The sequence below is a fragment of the Schistocerca americana genome, chromosome 4 (genome assembly GCF_021461395.2).
Source record: "Schistocerca americana isolate TAMUIC-IGC-003095 chromosome 4, iqSchAmer2.1, whole genome shotgun sequence".
NCBI classification, from domain to species: Eukaryota; Metazoa; Arthropoda; class Insecta; order Orthoptera; family Acrididae; genus Schistocerca; species Schistocerca americana.
In genome coordinates, this window is record NC_060122.1 from 738,213,913 (window position 1) to 738,240,208 (window position 26,296).

At 41.8% G+C, this 26,296-nt stretch overlaps 1 protein-coding gene across 3 annotated transcripts in view; it reads right to left on the reverse strand.

The window, feature by feature from the left end:
• The window catches only part of LOC124612947 (Na(+)/H(+) exchanger beta-like), a 1,149,910-nt gene that overhangs the window by 922,147 nt on the left and 201,467 nt on the right, over positions 1-26,296 (reverse strand). For all 3 annotated transcript variants that reach the window (XM_047141462.1, XM_047141460.1, XM_047141461.1), the window contains exon 2: positions 25,908-25,935. The gene's annotated coding sequence lies outside the window, so the exon portion shown is untranslated. The remainder of the gene's footprint in view (positions 1-25,907; positions 25,936-26,296) is intronic.

Below are 26,296 nucleotides of genomic sequence, written 5' to 3' on the forward strand. Positions count from 1 at the left end.
TGTAAATTTTGAATTGTCACCAATAAGCGCAAGAAATCTACTGTGACTGGATTTGGAACATCCTTGCAGTTGAAATAAAATTAATTTTACTATTTACCGTTGTTTATGCAAACGCATTTAACATTTAGCTGTCTAAAACCTGGCATTTTGCCAGCTTTCGTATTCCAATTCATTCCTTAGTTTCATAACATAATTTCTTAATGTTGTACGTTGGGTTCTGCGCAGTTGCAGTAATGTTGCATTTCAGCGAACATTGCATGTATATTTCTTTTAAGATAGTTTTCCTTGCACAAATGTAATTGAATAACAGTGCCCTCCATTAAATTAAGAGCGTTCAGATGATCAGTCCTTGCATTTTATTTTAATCTGCTTGAGTGGTGTAAACTGTTTTGTTATTATTCATGCACTCTCACTAAAAACTTTACAAGTGTGTTATTCGGTAAATGCAATAAGTCAACTTCTGCGCATTCTTTCCAAATAATGGCTCCTTTTAGCCTACATTGCACTGCTTTCTGGTTCCTGATCACCTGCTGCGTCTCGTGTTATCATTTTTCGAATTTTCTTAAGTAATTGCAAAAAGGTTATCTAATGATCCTTTGATTAAATTTTTTTGTAACTGTGTATTAAAACACCTCCTGTGTGTCCTGTTATTATTTTGGAAACTTCTTCAGTAATTTTAAAAATGTTATCTTGTTGATCTTTTCATTAAAAATTTTTGTAACTATGTATTAAACAGTTATCAATATAATCTTGTGGGGAATTCCTGACGAATAAATTTACTCCTGGCAACTTCCACTCTGTTTCTTCCCACTTACCATCGTTACATAAAAACACAGTTTACACGATGTGGATCTACCTTCGTTGTCAGAGTTACATGTTAGGCATCTAAAGTTGCAATACATAATCTTAACTGAGTTGAGCTAAAATTTGAAGGAGGTTTATTTTAAAGAAAAAGATTGTAAATGAAAAACCAGACGACAAGTATAATGCAATTAAACCAAAAAGGCTACAGACAATGGTTCTATTACTTTGTACTTCTTTTAAATACTGCTATTTCTGACAATAAATTGTACATGTGAAAAATTCCGAGTTGCACCATGACTTGGATTCCATGTAAAGTTGAAAGATCCCTGTAACTGTCTGTATAAGTCAGTCCGGAGGTTGGAGGAAGACAAGGGCAGATAACATGCAATGGGATGTCGCCTTGTAACCCTGCGAGTGAACCCTGCTGTTGAAACTAACCTTCGGGTTGAGGACAGTATCACTTACTCGTAATTCTGAGGCTTGTGGACAATGTTCAGCCGCACGATGAGTACCTCCTGGTGTGTTATGTGAGGGACAGCTGATGCAGGAAACTCATTACTCGCGCTGAGGTTCCATCTTAAGGCCCTTTTTCTGGTGTATGTCAATGATCTTTCATGAGTTACGTTACAAGATGCTAAGTTTAATTTGTTTGCAGATGATACAAACATTACAGTAAATCAAGTATAGTAAATGAAGTATAGCCTTAGAAATGTCGGTTAATGAAATTTTGATGGACATTAACAAATGGTTCCTAGCCACTAAACCCTGAAAAAACATCTTATCTACAGTTCACAACTTGTAAAAAGTTTCTTGCCAGTATATGCCAAAATTCGACAAGCAGATAAAAGAAGTTGACAGTGTTAAGTTCTTGAGATCACAGATTGGCCATAAATTTGACAGGGAGGTGCATACCACAGAACTGCTGAAGCGCCTATACAAATCTCTATTTGCTATGCGAATGTTGTTAGACATAGGTAATATGAAAATCAAAATCTAGCCTACTGTGCTTACTTTCATTCCATAACGTCATACGGGGTTGTTTTCTGTCACGATAAAGTCTTTCGAGCCTAAAAACGTGCAATACAAATTATTTGTGGTATGAACTTAAGAATATTCTGCAGAGGACTGTTTAAGGAACTTGGGATACTAACTACTGTATCCCAATGTATTTATTCCTTAATGAAATTTGTCATTGAAAATATATCTTTTTTTGAAAGTAACAGCTCAGTTAATGAAACCTGCACTAGAAATAAGAATAACTTTTACAAAAATTCAACAATAAATATTACTATTCAGCAATACAAATTTTCAGTAACATGCCAGTAGCCATAAAAAGTTTAACTGGCAATGAAGTTCTGTTTGGAAAGAGTCTAAAGGATTTATTGGTGGCCAACTCCTTCTACTTCACTGATTAATTTCTTCGCAGGAACGATTGCTGCGTGTATATTGTTAATAATATCACATAATGTGAATATTGCGTACAATCGGGATCCCGTAAAAAATTTGTGCAGTATTGCGATCATTGTAAGTAAGTGCTGTAAAACGCTTTTTATTTTATTTATTTTTATTGGATGGTGTGTGGCTACAATTGCCTAAAAATTATCATAAGCAACTAAGTGTACTGAACATTTAATGTCTGGACAAATTTTATTCCTTTTAAATGTAAATATGCTTAAAGTTTTTTATTCTTTTTTTTCCACGTCCACAAAAGCAATTTCGTTTGGGATCCGTGGAAGGTACATTAGCATATCTGTTCTTATTTTGTAATTATTTATTGTGTAGTCTCGTTTCCTGATATATTCCACATTCCAGACGATCTGCTCACTATGGATCAGTTGGAATGAAAAGTACATCTACTCTAATCTAATCTAATGCGATGACAGCTACGACAGAAACTCTTCTTGTTAACCCTACGCTTTCTGTCGAGTGCACCAGCGGACAATAAACTGGTTACATTTCAGCAGGCTGATAGTATATGTATCACCTCTACCGTTTGTGTGTTTCTGCATGTATACGGTTCTTTCAGAACTGATTTGAAATTTGTCACAGTATTGATTAATGTATTTTTTCCGCAGTTAGACTCCCATTAATTTCTATCCTTGATAAAGAAAGTTGTAACTGCAGCTTATCTTGATCCGACAAGTATATCGAAGATACATGAAATTGTGTTTAATTTCAACGGCTTCAATAGCATGATTTTTATGTTACCCTGATGAGGCGACCCTATAATCTTATTAAGTATCGTCTATCGGTTCTATATGACTGAACTGTGGTCTCCCTGTGGCGGTGTTCCACTGTAAATTACTAGGAGATTTCCTATTTTAGGTAATTAAACGTCACCTCTATTTGCACTGAGCATCGTGAGTGATTATCATTGCCAACTGTTCTGCTGCGGACGTAAAAGGCGTAGAATTGCTGGTTGAGTTAATCGTGTATTCAGTTAGCAAGTATGGCAGGCAGCATGCATTTACTGTTGCCAAACCCCGTCTCCGCACATCACTAACAATACGGAAAAAAGCAGAAATTTCAACGTGTGCGATACCAGGTGCTCAAGATATTCACCATAGTTGCTGTATTCGCATACTATCGCGCTGTTTTTCTTTGATATAACCGCTATTTTGTATTTATTCTCATTTAACGAGACCTGCTATTCAGTGGACAAAGTGCAAATTTTGTGCAAGCTTTTATGCATTTTCTTACGATCGTCCAACGACGATACCTCCTTGTAGACGACAGTCAGAAATCTTACAGTGTTGTTGATCCTAACGGACAAATTGTTTATGTATATAGAGAATATGATTGGTCGATAAAGAAGAAGCATTTAATTTTTAATCCCCCAGCGTTATATTCCAAACGGCAGTATTTTACCGGTACACCTTTTAAGATTTTTGCACATAGCCTTATTAACAGAGAAAATATTAATAAGAAAAGTAGCCCGATGCGTGATAACGTACATTTATTTTTCAAGAGTACAGTCATCTCATAAATTTGACCAACGGAGCGAAATTGATATCATTGCAGATGGTTTTCGATATCGAAAATTTGAAGGCGTTGATTCTGAATTTTCATCCCGCATGTCCAGTTTTAACTTTACGACTTACGGTTACCCATATAGGCATACACGTAAGGATAGTTGGCGATATTGTGTACAGCAGCTTACGTACTCGCCATCAATCATCATAACGAAACTACTGATACGCGAGTGTAGCCGCCGATAACAGCTAGTTCTGTATATTAGCTCATTAATACTTAATTATTCGCAGGCCTGTCGCAGGCGTACTACTTATGTCGTTTCACTTTTAAAGAGATACAAACTCTTAACACAACATTTCAGAAACTGCCACTTATGAAACAAAGTACGTGACTTAACGTATGAATGGTGTGTTGCTTGTGTGTGAATTTCTGCTTGACGATGCAGGCACAATTCCTTGAAAACATACCGTCTGCAGTAAAAGAGACACAGAACAAAACACACGGAGACATATCCAATACGTATACAGCGTGGTCCATTGATAGTGACCGGGCCAAATATCTCACGAAATAAGCGTCAAACGAAAAAACTCGTCTAGCTTGAAGGGGGAAACCAGATGGCGCCATGGTTGGCCCGGTAGATGGCGATGCCATAGGTCAAACGGATATCAACTGCGTTTTTTTAAATTGGAAACCCCATTTTTATTACATATTCGTGTATTACGTAAAGAAATATGAATGTTTTAGTCGGACCACTTTTTCCGCCTTGTGACAGATGGCCCTGTAATAGTCACAAACGTATAAGTATGTGGCATCACGTAACATTCCGCCAGTGCGGACGGTATTTGCTTCGTGATACATTACGCGAGTTAAAATGGACCGTTTACCAATTGCGGAAAAGGTCGATATCTGGTTGATGCATGGCTATTGTGATCAAAATCGTCCCAAGTGTCCGGATCATTCGTCAGATAGTTATGTTATTTAAGGAAACAGCAAGTGTTCATCCACATGTGAAACGTCAACCACGACTTGCAAAAAATGATGATGCCCAAGTAGGTGTTTTAGCTGCTGTCGCGACTAATCCGCACATCAGTAGCAGACAAATTTCGCAAGAATCGGGAATATCAAAAGAGTCGGTGTTGAGAATGCTACATCAACATCGATTGAACCCGTACCATATTTGTATGCACCAGGAATTGCATGACGAGGACTTTGAACGTCGTGTACAGTTCTGCCTCTGGGCACAAGACAAACTACGGGACGATGACAGATTTTTTGAACGCGTTCTATTTAGCGACGAAGCGTCATTCACCAACAGCAGTAACGTAAACCGCATAATATGCACTATTGGGCAACGGAAAATCCACGATGGCTGCGACGAGTGGAACATCAGCGACCCTGGCGGGTCAATGGATGGTGCGGCATTATGGGAGGAAGGGTAATTGGCCCCCACTTTATCGATGGGAATCTAAATGGTGCAATGTATGCTGATTTCCTACGTAATGTTCTACCGATGTTACTACAAGATATTTCACTGCATGACAGAATGTTGATGTAGTTCCAACATGATGGATGTCCGGAACATAGATCGCGTGCGGTCGATGCGATATTGAGTAGCATATTTCATGACAGGTGGATTGGTCGTCGAAGCACCATAGTATGGCCCGCATGTTCACCGGATCTGACGTCCCCGGATTTCTTTCTGTGGGGAAAGTTGAAGGATATTTGCTAGTTCTCGCTTCCCACGCCCGGGTTCCCGGGTTCGATTCCCGGCGGGGTCAGGGATTTTCTCTGCCTCGTGATGACTGGGTGTTGTGTGCTGTCCTTAGGTTAGTTAGGTTTAAGTAGTTCTAAGTTCTAGGGGACTGATGACCATAGATGTTAAGTCCCATAGTGCTCAGAGACATTTGAACCATTTGATATTTGTTATCGTGATCCACCGACAATGCCTGACAACATGCGTCAGCGCATTGTCAATGCATGTGCGAGCATTACGGAATGCGAACTACTGTCTGTTGAGAGGAATGTTGTTACACGCATTGCCAAACGCATTGAGGTTGACGGACATCATTTTGAGCATTTATTGCATTAATGTGGTATTTACAGGTAATCGCCCTGTCAACAGTATGCTTTCCCAGAAATGACAAGTTCACAAAGGTACATGTATCACTTTGGAACAACCGAAATAAAATGTTCAAACGTATCTACGTTCTGTACTTTAATTTAAAAAACATACCTGTTACCAATTGTTCGTCTAAAATTGTGATCCATATGTTTGTGACTATTACAGCGCCATCTATCAAAAAGCGAAATAAGTGGTCCAACTAAAACATTCATATTTCTTTACGTACTACACGAATATGTAATAAAAGTGGGGATTGCTATTTTAAAAAACGCAGTTGATATCCGTTTGACACATGGCAGCGCCATCTAGCGGGCCAACCATAGCGCGATCTGGCTTCCCCCTACAAGCTATACGCTTTTCGTTATTTGTAGTTTTTTCGTTTGACGCTTATTTCGTGAGATATTTGGCCCGGTAATGATGAGTGGACCACCGTTTGTATACACACACTTCACTTGAAAATGGGAACAAATTTCTTGAACGGGTCATCGTAAGTGCTGGAGTATTTTGTTATTCAAACGATTATTGACAAGACTGCTAGGCTTTACCAGAACATCGTTTACTGCGGATAAAATGCGAGGAAAACTGTTAGGAGTTGATGTATGCACGCTGATAGGAAGATAACAATAGAAACGCGTGGCTGAACACTAACGCCGAAAACGACGCCAAGGATTCGAATGCCCGTTTGGCACACTGCTTCAGTCTGTCGTATACATTGACTCAGTTACTTCTGCGGCGAGAAATTTTGTTAGGACTACGCCAAAGAATGAATATGTTTTTCATAGGACGAAGCAGAATGCATCGGTAGTGGACATCTTCCCAGGTCTTCTGAGATTGACCCACAGCCAAAAGCAACTACAATCCTGACAAGTGATTGTCCTATCAATAACGTTGTCCACTTTCTGTATGTAACTATGTGTTAGAGGTTGTTTGTTACGGTATTTGGCGTCATTACGTTCGTGCAAGCACCACAGCCCTGCTTTCACTTGATTAGAATTTAGGAGCGATACGTACAATGCAAATTTTGTTGAGGCTACTGTCGGTGGCTTATGACGCTCTCGCGTTCTGGCGACCCCGCCAGGTCCCCAGGCGCCGCAAGACATACGTGTTGCTGACCCGCAGTCGCGACGCGACATTGTGTGCAGTTGAGCCGCATGAATAATTCACCCCTCACACCAGCGGGGGCTATGTATGCGACTCTGAAGTACACTTATAAACTTTAATATTTTTTTCTGCGAAAATAGGGCATGTATAAAAAAATGCATATTATTGTTCAACGTTTTACTGCCTTTCGAAGAACTCTTCCTTAAGTTGAAGCTACTTCTTTGCGTCTCTAATCCCACAGGCACGAGGAACATCAAGGAAAAAAGACGATGCAAGCAGTCAAAAATGTCATCGTATGTTTTACTTAACGTAATTGCTTTTGTGCGTACATCAACAGCTTTATATGAAACTGCTCGCGCTTCATGAATCGGATTATATAAGATAGGCGCACCATATACAGAAGACATCGCCAGACGGAGTGGCCGAGCGGTTCTAGGCGCTACAGTCTGGAGCCGCGCGACCGCTACGGTGCAGTTTCGAATCCTGGCTGGGGCAAGTATGTGTGTGATGTCCTTAGGTTAGTTAGGCTTAACTAGTTCTACGTTCTAGGGGACTGATGACCACAGCAGTTAAGTCCCATAGTGCTCAGAGCCAGTTGAACCAGAAGACATCACGCTAATACTGTGTAACAAAACTTCTGTTCAAGTGGTTCAAATGGCTCTGAGCACTATGGGACTTAACATCTGAGGTCATCAGTCCCCTAGAACTTAGAACTACTTAAACCTAACTAACCTAAGGACATCACACACATCCATGCCCGAGGCAGGATTCAAACCCGCGACCGTAGCGGTCGTGCGGTTCCAGACTGCAGCGCCTAGAACCGCTCGGCCATTCTGGCCGGCAACACTTCTGTCTTTGATGTTACGTTGTTGTGGCCTCCAATCCGAAGACTGGCTGTGGTTTAACACAGCCACTTCGTCTGTGCATACCCATCTCAGTTTTCATTCATCTCGACCTGCTTGCTATATTCAAGCCTCTCTCTCTCTCTCTCTCTCTCTCTCTCTCTCTCTCTCTCTCTAACTCTCCCCCTCCCTCTACCCCCCTAAACACACACACACACACACAAACACACACACACACACACACATATATACACATATACTTCCGCCCATTACAAGTTAACTCTTTAGAGATGGAAGAAGCAAAGAACAAATACGAGGCTGGAGAGCCCTAGCTTACTTCGGTTAATAAAAAGAAGATATTAGCCTTGAAACGAAACAAACTACAAATCTGGTAAATGTTTCTGAAAACACTGGAACTATATGGCCTTTGGGTCATTGATTCTGGGAACTGAGGAGAGGAAAAGCCTGAGTTCTTTTGAGACACTGTGTTACAGGCACATCCAGAAAATCAGATTGAAAACCATGCGTGGCGAAATCCTTTAAGGGGGGACGTTGATGAAAAACACACACTATTTCAAAAATGCACCAAATCCACAGTTTTGTAGATACGGCAATGAAATTTTGTACCACACTTTACGTGGAAGTAACACATTTACATATAAAATACTTTGATTATATACATTCAACTTTTTTTAAAATAAAATTTGAAGTTTTTTTTCAAAAAATAAGGCATGTTCCTTTTTCTCAGAAAGTATTCAAGAGATTTCTACAAAAAATTCTCTGTTTCATCTCTTTATGTGTTGTTGGCTTCTCTCATGAGGTTTTTGAGTAGGTCAAATAAGAGAATTTTCATAATTTTTTAATTATAGTTCCACAGCTTTACTGTATGATTAAATGATGATGGCGTCCTCTTGGGTAAAATATTCCGGAGGTAAAATAGTCCCCCATTCGGATCTCCGGGCGGGGACTACTCAAGAGAACGTCATTATCAGGAGAAAGAAAACTGGCATTCTACGGATCGGAGCGTGGAATGTCAGATCCCTTAACCGGGCAGGTAGGTTAGAAAATTTAAAAAGGGAAATGGATAGGTTAAAGTTAGATATAGTGGGAATTAGTGAAGTTTGGTTGCAGGAGGAACAAGACTTTTGGTCAGGTGATTACAGGGTTATAAATACAAAATCAAATAGGGGTAATGCAGGAGTAGGTTTAATAATGAATAAAAAAATAGGAGTGTGGGTTAGCTGCTACAAACAGCATAGTGAACGCATTATTGTGGCCAAGACAGACACAAAGCCCATGCCTACTACAGTAGTACAAGTTTATATGCCAACTACCTCTGCAGATGATGAAGAAATAGATGAAATGTATGACGAGATAAAAGAAATTATTCAGGTAGTGAAGGAAGACGAAAATTTAATAGTCATGGGTGACTGGAATTCGTCAGTAGGAAAAGGGAGAGAAGGAAACTTAGTAGGTGAATATGGGTTGGGGGGAAGGAATGAGAGAGGAAGCCGCCTTGTAGAATTTTGCACAGAGCATAACTTAATCATAGCTAACACTTGGTTCAAGAATCATAAAAGAAGGTTGTATACCTGGAAGAATCCTGGAGATACTAAAAGGTATCAGATAGATTATATAATGGTAAGACAGAGATTTAGGAACCAGGTTTTAAATTGTAAGACTTTTCCAGGGGCAGATGTGGATTCTGACCACAATCTATTGGTTATGAACTACAGATTGAAACTGAAATAACTGCAAAAAGGTGGGAATTTAAGGAGATGGGACCTGGATAAACTGAAAGAACCAGAGGTTGTAGAGAGTTTCAGGGAGAGCATAAGGGAACAATTGACAGGACTGCGGGAAAGACATACAGTAGAAGAAGAATGGGTAGCTCTGAGGGATGAAGTAGTGAAGGCAGCAGACGATCAAGTAGGTAAAAAGACGAGGGCTAGTAGAAATACTTGGCTAACAGAAGAAATATGGAATTTAATTGATGAAAGGAGAAAATATAAAAATGCAGTAAATGAAGCAGGCAAAAAGGAATACAAACGTCTCAAAAATGATATCGACAGAAAGTGCAAAATGGCTAAGCAGGGATGGCTAGAGGACAAATGTAAGGATGTAGAGGCTTGTCTCACTAGGGGTAAGATAGATACTCCCTACAGGAAAATTAAAGACACCTTTGGAGAGAAGAGAACCACTTGTATGAATATCAAGAGCTCAGATGGCAACCCAGTTCTAAGCAAAGAAGGGAAGGCAGAAAGGTGGAAGGAGTATATAGAGGGTTTATACAAGGGCGATGTACTTGAGGACAATATTATGGAAATGGAAGAGGATGTAGATGAAGACGAAATGGGAGATAAGATACTGCGTGAAGAGTTTGACAGAGCACTGAAAGATCTGAGTCGAAACAAGGCCCCGGGAGTAGACAACATTCCATTGGAACTACTGATGGCCTCGGGAGAGCCAGTCATGACAAAACTCTACCATCTGGTGGGCACGATGTATGAGATAGGTGAAATACCCTCAGACTTCAAGAAGAATATAATAATTCCAATCCCAAAGAAAGCAGGTGTTGGCAGATGTGAAAATCACCGAACTATTAGTTTAATAAGTCACAGCTGCAAAATACTAACGCGAATTCTATACAGACGAATGGAAAAACTGGTAGAAGCCGACCTCGGGGAAGATCAGTTTGGATTCCGTAGAAATGTTGGAACACGTGAGGCAATACTGACCTTACGACTTATCTTAGAAGAAAGATTAAGAAAAGGCAAACCTACGTTTCTAGCATTTGTAGACTTAGAGAAAGCTTTTGACAATGTTGACTGGAATACTCTCTTTCAAATTCTGAAGGTGGCAGGGGTAAAATACAGGGAGCGAAAGGCTATTTATAATTTGTTCAGAAACCAGATGGCAGTTATAAGAGTCGAGGGGCATGAAAGGGAAGCAGTGGTTGGGAAAGGAGTGAGACAGGGTTGTAGCCTTTCCCCGAAGTTATTCAATCTGTATATTGAGCAAGCAGTAAGGGAAACAAAAGAAAAATTCGGAGTAGGTATTAAAATTCATGGAGAAGAAGTAAAAACTTTGAGGTTCGCCGATGACATTGTAATTCTGTCAGAGACAGCAAAGGACTTGGAAGAGCAGTTGAGCGGAATGGACAGTGTCTTGAAAGGAGGATATAAGATGAACATCAACAAAAGGGAAACGAGTATAATGGAATGTAGTCAAATTAAGTCGGGTGATGCTGAGGGAATTAGATTAGGAAATGAGACACTTAAAGTAGTAAAGGAGTTTTGCTATTTAGGGAGTAAAATAACCGATGATGGTCGAAGCAGAGAGGATATAAAATGTAGACTGGCAATGGCAAGGAACGCGTTTCTCAAGAAGAGAATCTTGTTAACATCGAGTACAGATTTAAGTGTCAGGAAGTCGTTTCTGAAAGTATTTGTATGGAGTGTAGCCATGTATGGAAGTGAAACATGGACGATAACTAGTTTGGACAAGAAGAGAGTAGAAGCTTTCGAAATGTGGTGCTACAGAAGAATGCTGAAGATAAGGTGGGTAGATCACGTAACTAATGAGGAGGTGTTGAGTAGGATTGGGGAGAAGAGGAGTTTGTGGCACAACTTGACTAGAAGAAGGGCTCGGTTGGTAGGACATGTTTTGAGGCATCGAGGGATCACAAATTTAGCATTGGAGGGCACCGTGGAGGGTAAAAATCGTAGAAGGAGACCAAGAGATGAATACACTAAGCAGATTCAGAAGGATGTAGGTTGCAGTGGGTACTGGGAAATGAAGAAGCTTGCACAGGATAGAGTAGCATGGAGAGCTGCATCAAACCAGTCTCAGGACTGAAGGCCACAACAATAACAAACAGTTCCACAAGTACAATTTTAAAATCATGCAAAATTCCAAGCACTTTGCCATATATCTCAGCTTGCAATCAGAATTTCAAAATTTTCTCTTGCGACAACGTTTATTCGGTTTACAAAAATATGTGTACAAAATTTCATGATTCTAGCATTCATAGAATCTGAGGAAAAGGTACATAACTTTAAAAAACAAACTTCTCAGGAAATGCAATTTAAAGTTTAACCTAAATTTTTACTTATGTCACTTCTTAAGAAGGCACCACATTTGTACTCTGGGTTGTCTTTCCGTTGATAGCTTCTCTTCTGGTTTCTTGTTGTCTGTCTTCTTTCCTTTACCGGGTCTTCAATTGACTTTTCAGCTATAGAGACGCGCTGTAAATCTATTTTTTTCAGGATATCTTGAGTAAAATTTCCTATCTTGAATCCCATTCTTTCTAATAACTTCATCCTCCCGACATTTCCATCATTAAATACAATAACTGCGTCATAAGTTGGAATTCTGACAACTGTAGCAGATGCAAATGCGTTTTTAGGGCATCGTTTCCATATGAGTGAATTTAGAGACTCATTTGGATCTTGGGTTTTGCCATAAAGACACTTTTTGAGAAGTGCAGGATCGGCCAAAGATGACTTATAAATCCAAAGAGAATGTATCACGGCCTTCTAGATGTATCCCGCACACGTTTGGTTGAAAGTAATACACAGAATCGTTGTTCACTGAGATGGTTTTGAAGTGCTGCTTCAAACGTGGGTGTGGCAGGGAGGCTGCTTCACACTTTTAATTAATTTTCAGGCAGTTCGAATGCCATTTCAACATTGAAACTTTCGGAACTCATTGTCCATGAGTTGTACTAACAAATAAAAAATAAATCTAAAGTTGACATTTTTTGGTCAATTTCATCAACGTCCCCTCTTGAAGAATGGGAGAGAAGTTTATCGAACTCTAGTGAAAGAGAGCAGATTATTTATCATCTAATAGGAAAGGAGCCTCAAAAACAAAAACAGAAGGATGCGTCCCAGGAAAAAGAACTAGAGGAAGACCACAACTGATGTGCAGAGATGAAACTGCAAAAGATGCTTGTTGTAAATCTCACATAGTCATTAAGAAGAAGGCAGAAAGGTATGAAGACTGGAGATCTGATGCTAATCAAACCGCTGCCGACCATTTATCGGAGGGAGCGCTAATAAGTGGAAAGAAAAAGAGATTCCTTAAAACACAACAATACTAAAAGCAAGGCACCGGAAAAAATTACCGCAGATGACAAACTACGGTTTTTAAAGAAATAGGAAGTGATTTAATAAACAAGACAGTTAATAACATCAAATAAAATTTACAGAAAACAATTACACACTTAAATCTAACGAAAGACTATTTATACCTGAAGTTACGTATTACAGGCCACTGAAGATGCTTCACAAATGAAAGAAGAGAAACGCGTACGACAATAAACAAACCACCTTTCATTTAGTTGCGTAGACGGGACATACCTCCATAAATTGTGAAGCAACTAAGGGACGATGGAAAACAGAAAAGATGACTATTTATAGCGTTTCTGACAAACAACTCTTGTAACGGCAGCATGCTATGATCTCAAAAGCATCAAGTGGATCAATGAAGTCCAATATTTTAAATTTCTTCAAATGAAAATGGATGCAACGGTTTCTTGGAAGTATGTCTTCCGTGAACGTTTGCAGAAGGCAAGTACTGCAACGTTCAACATCAGCTCCAACGCAAAAGCAAGTTTACTTTAACCCAGATGGGTTCCAAAGGATTTGCATCATGCGAATTTGGTCTCCGAGACATCAATGTTCGCTACAATGGTCCTCATACCACTGTAGCACGATTCTGGCTCAGACACAGGAAATTATACTGCTGGCAAATGATATCGCTGTCGGAGAAGACATCAAGCATCATGGGATGCACGCGGTTCCTAGCTGGCAACGTGTCTTCGATTACTACCAGAGGTCCCATGCAAGCGCAGGAGAACGTCTCCCATGGCATGGTACTGCTCCCACCAACCCGCGTCCGTGGTGCGCCGCACGTTTCGAGCCGCTGTTCATCTTCATGACGGCGTTTGTGGAGACAATATCGACTTAGTATAGCAAAAATGCGATTCACCCGAAGAGCCGACACGTTTCCATTGATCGGCTGTCGAATCCCAATAGTTCCCTGCCCACTGAAGATGTCATTGAGTGAACATGTGAACGTGCAGAGGTGGTCTGCTGCGAAGCTACATATTCAACAACGTACGGTGGACGATGTGCTCCGAAACACCTTTGCTCTTTCAACAGAGACGCCACAGATCAATATCTAACGTAATTTACAGAGCAGACAAGCCTCCGAACTCCTCGTTCTGTGAAGAGCCGTGGGAGTCGAACCATTTAGCGCCTAATGGTACTTTCACTGTCCTTCTGCCTCTTTCTGTAGCGCGTGAGCATTCGACCAGCTTCACCGTTTACGAGATACTCTTTTACAGGCTCTTCATAATAATAATCTGCCCTTTGTCAAAGTCGCTTATCTCAGTGGATTTCCCCATTTGCAGCCCATATCTTCTCTAGGGTGATCCCCGTCTGTCTCTGCGGCGCTTACATTCTTTTCATAGCGCGTCACGTGCCCGCAACGTCACCGGGCGGCACACGACCTCGCGGTAGGCAGTTGTCATGATGTTTTGGCCTATCAGTGTATAACCCCTTTTTAATAACTTATGCATTCCGTTCAGCTAATCTGCCAAGTGATCCACCTCTCTGACAAAATAACAGTGTCATCAGCAAACCCCAAGTTTTTGTTGCTGCTCCCTGAACTTCAATTCCTCTTCAAAATCTCTTCTGTTACTGCTCGCTCAGTGTCTACATTGAATAACATGGGGGATAGACTACAACTTTGTCTCAAAATCTTTTCAGTTGTTGGTTCCTTTTCACGTTTTTGGACTATTAGAACCATAGTCTTGTTTCTTTACTAGTTATAGATGACATCCAACTCCCTGTACTGATCTCTGCTACTTTTACAGTTTCAAAGATTGATCCCACTCAATATTGCTAAAAGCCGTTGGAGGAAATGGAGCTAGTTGCTGTTAAGAAAAGCCTCGTCTTCTATGAATGCAGTGCTCTATTACCTGGGGAAAGACGATTCCGACACGTGTTTCCGTCTGCAGTTTATTTTCCTCCTGTATACCGTACAACATTGGAGACTTTACAGGTTTTCAGGAGAAAAATAGCTGCGCATAGAAACCTGTGCCTGAAGCCGTCATCCAATTATGTGGCATTAGGAGTGATTTAAAATGGCATGACCATATAAAATTAACCGTCGGTAAAGCAGACGCCAGACTGAGATTCATTGGAAGAAAACAAAGGAAGTTGGATGCAGTACACTTGTTCGCCCACTGAATACCGCGCACCGGTGTGGGATCCGTACCAGATAGGGTTGATAGAAGAGACAGAGAAGATCCAACGGAGAGCAGCGCGTTTCGTTACAGAATCATTTAGTAATCGCGAAAGCGTTACGGAGATGATACATAAACTGTGGTGTCACCGCCAGACACCACACTTGCTAGGTGGTAGTCTTTAAATCGGCCGCGGTCCGTTAGTATACGTCGGACCCGCGTGTCGCCACTGTCAGTGATTGCAGACCGAGCGCCGCCACACGGCAGGTCTAGAGACACTTCCTAGCACTCGCCCCAGTTGTACAGCCGACTTTGCTAGCGAAGCTACACTGACAAATACGCTCTCATTTGCCGAGACGATGGTTAACATAGCCTTCAGCTACATCATTTGCTACGACCTAGCAAGGCGCCATTTATCCTTTGCTATGTATCTGATGAAGCATGAACCATCTGACCGATGTACACCAATTATGGAATAAAGTTAAGTATTACTTCAACTACGTACTTTATTTGCTACTATAATTTCCGTTAACTGTTCCAGACCTCACGCCAGTCTGCGTGAGCTTGCACGGGTGCATTTCGGCCTCCTCTAGTAACACGGTGTTGGCTCCTCTGCCAACACTACATAAACTCCAGTGGAAGACTCTGCAAGAGAGACGGTCAGTAGCTCGGTACGAGCTTTTTTTGAAGTTTCGAGAACATACCTTCACCGATGAGTCAAGCAGTGTATTGCTCCCTCCTACGTATATCTCGCGAAGAGACCATGAGGATGAAATCAGAGAGATTGGAGCCCACACACAGGCATACCGACAATCTTTGTTTCCACGAACAATACGAGACTGGAATAGAAGGGAGAACCGATAGAGGTACTCAAGGTACCCTGCGCCACACACCGTCAGGTGGCGTGCGGAGTATGGATGTGGATGTAGATGTAGATGATGCAACAGTGCATCGCATTCATCGGAAACAAGGTCTCTCTTCGAAGCACCTAGCTCCATCTTTTCAATCGGCATCACTGTGAATAACAAGCTACATCGCCAGACGTTCCGTCTACTGTCCCACACAGTACAAAGTCGCGTTTGCTGTGGATGGGGTGGCCTAGATGCAGGCACTGGCGCCTATAATTTCGATGCTGTGTACCGTCGTTGGATGATGTTTCCAGACATGTCTTCCTACCCTGGATTTGTTCCTCAAGACAACCTCTGCAACCCCTCGAAGCTTGTCGCAACATTTCCGCGGCACCCTGAACATTTTAGTTTGCCCGTTTGATTGGCTCTACTTATGCGTTTTTCCTCTAAACAACCGGATTTAATTTGTCCAGGATTTTCTCACATGCTATAACGCTGCGCATTTTGTTGTTCGAGTAAATCGGTCGGATTCGACATCTGCTCCCGAAACAATTTTGCAGGTCAAAACCTAGTTTCGAAACCTCCTGTCTTAGCAGGGACTACCTGAGTCACAAGAGGTCACAATGACGGCAAGCCGCTGGCCGAGATGCTGGTGCGCTGGAGCGGGGAGGGGCAGAGCGTGAGCCGTTGCGTAGGCGGTTGCACAACGCTTGCCGGGCGGACCGGGCCGCCGGAGGTCGGTGGTCCCTTTGGCCAGATTAGGCGCGGCTCTTACAACGCCCGCCACCGGAACAGCCCGAGCCCCGAGGCTCGGCGAACGGGCACAGCGGCCGCACGTAGCGTATCGACCGCGGCTACACACTCCACTCCACTTTCCTGCGGAGTCGCCGCCGTCTCATGAATATAGCCGCAGGGTTGTGACGTAACAGGGACACCTGTTCAGCCGAGGGGATGCGGCTTTGCGAACTGCCAGGCGCCAGCACACAGGAGCAGTCACACGCCACTCCGGATTCACTAATGGGCACGTGGCGATGAAACGTTCCCTGTTCTTAAGCCGGAACAAACGCGGGTAAAGCCTTGCAGTTTTGACTGCTGATACACAAGCATATTAAGAGCTCAGATGGAAACCCAGTTCTAAGCAAAGAAGGGAAAGCAGAAAGGTGAAGGGAGTAATAGAGAGTCTATAAAAGGGCGATGCACTTGAGGACAATATTATGGAAATGGAAGACGATGTAGATGAAGATGAAATGGGGGATATGATACTGCGTGAAGAGCTTGACAGAGCACTGAAAGACCTGAGTCGAAACAAGGCCCCGGGAGTAGACAACATTCCATTAGAACTACTGACGGCCTTGGGAGAGCCAGTCCTGACAAAACTCTACCATCTGGTGAGCAAGGTGTATGAGACAGGCGAAATACCCTCAGACTTCAAGACGAATATAATAATTCAAATCCCAAAGAAAGCAGGTGTTGACAGATGTGAAAATTACCAAACTATCAATTTAATAAGTCACGGCTGGAAAATACTAACACGAATTCTTTACAGACGAATGGAAAAACTAGTAGAAGCCGACCTAGGGAAAGATCAGTTTGGATTCCGTAGAAATATTGGAACACGTGAGGCAATACAGACCCTACGACTTATCTTAGAAGCTAGATTAAGGAAAGGCAAACCTACGTTTCTAGCATTTGTAGACTCAGAGAAAGCTTTTGACAATGTTGACTGGAATACTCTCTTTCAAATTATGAAGGTGGCAGGGGTAAAATACAGGGAGCGAAAGGCTATTTACGATTTGTATAGAAACCAAATGGCAATTATAAGAGTTGAAGGGCATGAAAGGGAAGCAGTGGTTGGGAAAGGAGTGAGACAGGGCTGTAGCCTCTCACCGATGTTATTCAATCTGCATATTGAGCAAGCAGTGAAGGAAACAAAAGAAAAATTTGGTGTAGGTATTAAAATCCATGGAGAAGAAATAAAAACTTTTAGGTTTGCCGATGACATTGTAATTCTGTCAGAGACAGCAAAGGACTTAGAAGAGCAGTTGAACGGAATGGATAGTGTCTTGAAAGGAGGATATAAGATGAACATCAACAAAAGCAAAACGAGGATAATGGAATGTAGTCGAATTAAGTCGGGTGATGCTGAGGGAATTGGATTAGGAAATCAGACACTTAAAGTAGTAAAGGAGTTTTGCTATTTAGGGAGCAAAATAACTGATGATGGCCGAAGTAGAGTGGATATAAACGTAGACTGGCAATGGCAAGGAAAACGTTTCTGAAGAACATAAATTTGTTAAACATCGAATATAGATTTAAGTGTCAGGAAGTCGTTTCTGAAAGTATTTGTGTGGAGTGTAGCCACGTATGGAAGTGAAACATGGACGATAAATAGTTTAGACAAGAAGAGAATAGAAGCTTTCGAAATGTGGTGCTACAGAAGAATGCTGAAGATTAGATGGGTAGATCACGTAACTAATGAGGAGGTATTGAACAGAATTGGGGAGAAGAGAAATTTGCGGCGCAACTTGACTAGAAGAAGGGATCGGTTGATAGGACATATTCTGAGGCATCAAGGGATCACAAATTTAGCATTGGAGGGCAGCGTGGAGGGTAAAAATCGTAGGGGGAGACCAAGAGATGAATACACTAAGCAGATTCAGAGGGGTGTAGGCTGCAGTAGGTACTGGGAGATGAAGAAGCTTGCACAGGATAGAGTAGCATGGAGAGCTGCATCAAACCAGTCCCAGGACTGAAGACCACAACAACAACATATTTTATTAATAGGATTACGGAGTAGTAATTAATATTTGTCATGTTGGAAATAATTGTGGTGGTAGGGAATTTCTGCACCAAAGTATTGTTGGCAGGAGAGACCGCTCATTGATATAATTTTAAAAAGGGCGGGAGAGACCGCGTATGGATACATTTTAAGAAAAGATCGGGAAAGACCGCGCACTGATACATTTTGTGATGGTAGCAGGGATTGTCTGCACCAGAAAGCATTGTTGGCGGGAGAGACCGCACTTTAGTGTTCGTAGGAAGTCAGTAGTAAGCGAGAAGTGAATCGAGTCGGTAGCAGGTCTGAAGCGAGAGGTTGAGAGGAGCGGTGTGCCTGCCAGCCACCAGCTATGATTTACAAGAGATTATAAATGGATGTACAGAGACATCAGCTAACTATTATCATAAGAGGAACTAATATTATTGAATTATTTTTGAGAAACTCAAGACTATTGAAGGTATGTTTGCGCAATGCTAGTTGTAAGATTATTGTAAAAAGTAAGTCCCATTTGAACATTTGTAAAATCATTTCATTCAGAATATAATTAATTTTTGCCAGCAATATTGCATTACTGATTATAATCCATCCCAAAAACCATCAACGTAAAACTCTACAAAATTTTATTGTTGTCAATAAAAAGTTTAACTATGAATTACGTAACTTCAGTCAAGTTAATTAAAGAGTAACGTCAGCTTTGCTATTAAAGAATAGCGTCAGCTTTGGTAATAAATACAGCCACTTATTACGACAGCCCACCAGCAGCTAACAGAGTATAGTAAACCAGAGTAAGTATATTCATGCCGCAGCTCGATGTAGCAGTCAGATGACGATCCAGTATCCGTAAAATAAGGTAAGGAACAGTTTTGGGTTATTGCAGGTAACGACTGATTGGTTCAAATGGCTCTGAGCACTATGGGACTTAACATCTATGGTCATCAGTCCCCTAGAACTTAGAACTACTTAACCTTAACTAACCTAAGGACATCACACACATCCATGCCCGAGGCAGGATTCGAACCTGCGACCGTAGCAGTCGTGCGGCTCCGGACTGAGCGCCTAGAACCGCTAGACCACCGCGGCCGGCGTAACGACTGAGGGCCGCGACGACGACACATTCTATGTTTCGTCGAAATAATCAGAACATCACTTTTAATAAGCAGCATTTAAATTTGTATGCTAAGATTGAGAAAGAGAATTAACTTCAAGGGGAAGATTTCATTTGTTATTATTAAGCAAGAGACAGTAATTCTAAGGGAAGGTTTCGTAGGTAATTGTAAAAGGGAAGGTTGCGTAACAAAAGAGATGTAGAGGAGACGGGAAGGTTTCAACTGCACTGATTGTGCAGTGTCCGGTATTTCTCATACTTTGCGGACCATTCCATCAAATAATGATCGATAAACATCAAGCAATCATTCCTTTCGGAAGTGACGTCTACCATCGACATCAATACTAGGTCACGAATATACTCTTGTGTTCTTTATGGCATCGAATCAGACAGCCTCGGAATGTCATCTTGAGGAATTCCCTGCCATGCCTGAAACACACGCTGTGTGATTTCATGAAAACTGCTGGATGAACGCTCGTATGAAAGTATAACCTACATATTTCCATCGCATCCTATGTATGCTGTATGGGTGACAAAACAGGGTACCAGACAGATCATTCATTAATTCGTACATTCTTCAAAGCGTCTGAGGTGGGCTTGTGACCTTTGACCAGTTCATTTATGAACACGTTGTCGCTGATGTGACAGAAACAAAGAGAAGCGAGATTCATCGCTAAATACCAGAGAATGGCATAAAATGTTTGAACCCACTTAATCAACTGTTGGGCAAGGGAAGCAAGACCCCAGGGGTCGTAATGTCTGGCAGCAAAGACAACAAATTTAAAACTCCCATAAGGTATTTATTTTAACCCAGAGCGTTGCAAGGAAATCTGACACGTTACAATAACCAAACAGTGAAACATAAAATTACGCCCTTTGCAAAAATTTTAAAAAAGGATAACAATAAGTTTACTTTTATGTACACCAAACCTGATCTGATAGCACAATAAACCTTAAAGGAAAAATGCCTCAACTTCTTTAATTTTGACTTGATTCTTAATTGAATTAAAATTCATACTGACTGAATTATAATGCAAAAAAATAATTTTACCTAATCGGTAGTCACGTAACGAGACTATAAAAAATTGTTTCCTTCCTTTTTTGACATGGATTACAACCAATAAACTAATATCTGGCAAAAATGAGATATGTGTTTTATAACATGGAAATTCTGCGAGTGACATATCTTTTCAAGTGAAAGTAACTGTAGGCAAATCACTGCTGAAGGAAAGGAAACAAACAGATTCCTCCGTCACCACACGAACCGGGCAAACACAGTACAGGAAGTAGCAGAGTGACACTTACAGGCTGACAGTTATTGAACTATATGAAATAAAATCGTCATAACTTCTGAACGGTTTGCGTTAGGACGTTCAAACTGCACAGCTGGCCTCTGGGCATGATGGGAATTAGTTTGCGCATGCACCTTGTTGTTGGTGTACCGAAGTCCTCTTTCATTTGGATGGGCTCGTCAAATTGACGCATTTGAGGGACTGAGAATCCACATTTCGCGGTCGAGAAGTCTGTTTAACGGTTGACTGTGTGGTGTGCAATCTCCAGTCATGGAATAATACGTGCGATATTCTTTGATGGGACGGTGGCTATCAAACAATACGTGAAGGTTCTGGAAGGTGCTTTCATCCCCACTATCCAAAGTAACCCCGATTTCGACAAAATGTGGTTAATGTAAGACGGTGCTCGACCCCATCGAAGCAGGAGAGTGTTTGATGTCCTGGAGGAGCACTTCGGGGACCGCACTGTGGCTCTGTGGTACCCAGAGGCGACTGTCACGGGCCTCGATTGGTCGCCATGTTCTCCGGATCTTAACACAAGCGACTATTTTTGTGTGGCTACATTAAAGACAAGGTGTACAGCAATAATCCCAAAAGTATTTCTGAGCTAAAGAGAGCCATTTAGGAGGTCACCGACAGCATCGATATTCCGACACTTCAGTGGGTCACGCAGAATTTCGCTATTCGTCTGCACCACATCATCGACAATGATGGCAGGCATATCGATTATGTCATAACCTAAAGCCGAATATCTGTTGTGACGTTTAAATGTTGAATAAAGTGTTTGCACGCTGTAGTTTGCAACAAATTTAATAATTGTCACCCAATATGAACAATAGTCAGAACCGTTCTTTACACCAGTACGCACCAATCACGATAGTAAATATGCAGTCAATTTCTACGAGACATACCAGTTGAGAACTACTAGCAACAAATTTAGCTGAATCACTGCAGTTCGTACAGTCCGTGAAGTTTAGAGTGAAAATTTAAAAAAGCACGTCAACGAGCAACAGATCATGACCAGATTACGTAACTGAGCGTACATAAGTGCCGCTTGAGTTTATTTCAGATTAAACAATAATATCAACAGAGAAGGTTTTGATCAGTTAACTGTAGCCGCAACCGGTGTGTGGCTTTAATCGCAGCACGACCAGGAGCCAACTAGATATCAGGGGACACAGCGTTCAAACGCAAGTCCTCACCAGTAACATCGACCGACGCGCAGTCTCTCTGATGCAGTTGCATCCCTGACCTGTAGCGTAGTCCATAATCCAGCATGGAATCAACTCTAAAACGATCAGGGGCATTCTTCTCAAGACTGCACATCCTTTTTGTGCCCCGCTACCAACGGCCACTGGTTGCGCCAGCGTCGCGGTGTCTAGCCCCACTGACTGTCTGGAACCTCTTCCTGGCGGAAGCTGACCTAACCTAGCCTAACATCAGACACTCCACACTTCTCCCGTAGGCTCGGCCGCACTGCCCTTCTGCGGTCAGAGACAAAGCTCTTTGGTACGACGAGACTGATTGCTTTGATACAACGGGATCGATCCGAGCCGGCCATGGCTCAACGTTCCAGTTCGCTCTGGCTCTATACCATCAACACTCGGTGGTGTGGTGTCAGCGGTCAGTGACGGATGTCAGCTTGAGACCTCAACCCACCTTGACGGTAATATGTTCCCGTCAATTCTGCCTGTTGCCTCTGCCCTGACTTCACTTGTTTTTCATCCATCTATACGTCAGAGGTAGTAGAGCAGCGCGGCGATATTCTCGTGGTCTGCTCCTTCTTTAGAGACGCCTTCCCAGTTTTCTTGGCGCAGTGTTGTCCTCAATACATCGTGTCACCACTCGATCTGCAGTCAGATCTGTCGATGTGATACTCCCATATCCCTCAGGCGAATCATTCGACCTTTTACAAAGTCAGAAAGATGGTGATAAGCTGCTCGTGGACCCGTCTAGGCACCCTGTGTTGCGAGCTCCGCCTGACAAGTTCTATTAACGTTACGCACACCCAACAGTCATCATGTAGTCAGTTCTTCCTCCGAAGGAGCGGCTTTTTTCTGCACTGGAAAGATCGCAAGAGGACGACATTTTCGTCGGCGGATCCCACAGGTGCGACAATAATGGCGTATCAGTTTGGTGGTGCTCGGCTCAGGTTTTCATGGTTCAACACTGACCGTTTCCGTCAGTGTATGAATGTGTCTACACAAGAAAATGCGCAGCAGCGTTGTTGTTGTTGTGGTCTTCAGCCCTGAGACTGCAGTACCTACTGCAACCTACATCCTCTGAATCTGTTTAGCGTATTCATCTCTTGGTCTCCCTCTACGATTTTTACCCTCCACGCTGCCCTCCAATACTAAATTGGTGATCCCTTGATGCCTCAGAACATGTCCTACCAACCGATCCCTTCTTCTAGTTAAGTTGTGCCACAAACTTCTCTTTTCCCCAATCCTATTCAATACCTCCTCATTAGTTATATGATCTACCCATCTAATCTTCATCAGTCTTCTGTAGCACCACATTTCGAAAGCTTCTATTCTCTTCTTGTCCAAACTAGTTATCGTCAATGTTTCACTTCGATTCATGGCTACGCTCCATACAAATACTTTCAGAAACGACTTCCTGACACTTAAATCAATACTCGATGTTAAGAAATTTCTCTTATTCAGAAACGCTTTCCTTGCCATTGCCAGTCTACATTTTATATCCCCTCTACTTCGACCATCATCAGTTATTTTGCTCCCCAAATAGCGAAACTCCTTTACTACTTTAAGTGTCTCATTTCCTAATCTAATTCCCTCAGCATCACCCGACTTAATTCGACTACATTCCATTATCCTCGTTTTGCTTTTGTTGATGTTCATCTTATATCTCCTTTCGAGACACTGTATATTCCGTTCAACTGCTCTTCCAAGTCCTTTGCTGTTTCTGATAGAATTACAATGTCATCAGCGAACCTAAAAGTTTTTATTTCTTCTCCATGGATATTAATACCTACTCCGAATTTTTCTTTTGTTTCCTTTACTGCTCGCTCAATATACAGATTGAATAACATCGAGGAGAGGCTACAGCCCTGTCTCACTCCCTTCCCAACCACTGCTTCCCTTTCATGCCCCTCAACTCTTATAACTGCCCTCTGGTTTCTGTACAAATTGTAAATACTCGTGAAATCTTCTCGGGTGATCAGCCGAGTAAAGGCGTCGTCTTCTCGCAACGTTTCGAAGGGTTTCGTACCCATCATCTTCAAGCGAAGTGACTTCACTTCGCTTGAAGATGATGGGTACGAAACCCTTCGAAACGTTGCGAGAAGACGACGCCTTTACTCGGCTGATCACCCGAGAAGATTTCACGAATGGAATACACCGAGAAAGTCTCAAATCAAATTGTAAATAGCCTTTCGCTCCCTGTATTTTACCCCTGCCACCTTTAGAATTTGAAAGAGAATATTCCAGTCAACATTGCCAAAAGCTTTCTGTAAGTCTACAAATGCTAGAAACGTAGGTTTGCCTTTCTTTAATCTTTCTTCTAAGATAAGTCGTAAGGTCAGTATTGCCTCACGTGTTCCAATATTTCTACGGAATCCAAACTGATCTTCCCCGAGGTCGGGGTCTGTAAAGAATTCGTGTTAGTATTTTGCAGCTGTGATTTATTAAACTGATAGTTCGGTGATTTTCACATCTGTCAACGCCTGCTTTCTTTGGGATTGGGTCGACTGAAATTATGCAGTGAGTTAGGCTAAATCATACACCAAAACACTTGCCATCTACTAAGCAGATTCTTTTACCTTTGCGGGGGGATACAAGATGGCGGAATTCTCCGATTAACTTCTTGTGTCTCTTTCTCAGTGTGTGTGTGTGTGTGTGTGTGTGTGTGTGTGTGTGTGTGTGTGTGTTTGCATGTATATATAAACATAACGCATGTGAACACACACGCTGGAATGACGCTCTTCAAAACTGATCATATTAATGGCTCTTTGACCATATAAATTACCTTCACAATTGAGATGTGTGTCACATACCTCAATTAAATGCTCATTAGCCAAAGGTCTTTATCTAGTAAGGTAGTGCTCACACCTGTTATTCTTTGTGCCTCGGACAGCGTCTTTCTTGGACACAGAGATGTCCCAATTTTCGGTTTTCTACAAGATCCATGACCTCACACACTTGGACTTTCGCGTACTGAACTGTCACAGCATCTATAATCTGAGGCCTCGGTCTGGTGGTGGATGCAGGCGGCGTCAACTGCGGATGGTATTGGAGAACAGATCAGGCGTCGAGCGGGCGACAAGACGTGCGCCTGCTGTGGTGGACTCAAATGGGAAGCAGATTTTTGAGCTCATCTACGATGTACATTACAATTAATTATTCCATTAAATTTACATGTTAAGATACTGCGCTGTGTATTTGTAAAATCTGTGGCCAAAGTGTCATCGTCCACTTTAATCTACTTCCTGCATTCAGCCCTTGGTTTCCCTCTAATCTTTTTTTAGCACCTTACTATCCTTACCTCCATTACGAAATGAACTTTTCCCTGATGTCTCAGAATGCGCCCTATCAATCTACACCTTTTAGTCACATTCTGACAGAAAATTCCTTTCTTTCTTCCAGATTATAATTAGTGTGAGTTCATTATTTATCCATCTAATCTATGAAGATCTACGAATATAATCTTCTAAAACACCAAAATCTTCTATTTTCTCTCGTCTATATTGCTTGTAGTCCACATTTAGCGTCCATATTAATTAATAACAGTGTGCAAATACCCACGTGAGGCACTTTGTCGTACTCACCTTTGCTTCCAAAGAGCGGTTGACGATCCTGAAACAAAAGAAAATTTTATATTAGTTTTCGTCACTATCCTTAGAACTGAAATAGTTGGGAAAAGTTAATCTTCAGTGAAATTGGTGCCAGTTACGAAGTAAAGGTCGGATAACAAGAAAAAAACTCTCAAACTCCATTATAAAAAAAATGTAAAGAAGACTATAGCAATGTCGCAGAGTGAACACTATCGTGAGGCTTACAGACGGATTCAACTGTGGGCCTCGAAAGCTCAGTCGGCATGAGCATTCCCCACGATTTACATTTTCAGATGGTAGATGGTTGTTGGCTGTCAGCAAATTTCAAAATCGAATAGGTTTCGGGGAACTATTCTAAAATCTGGCAGCAGTTGTGGAAAATT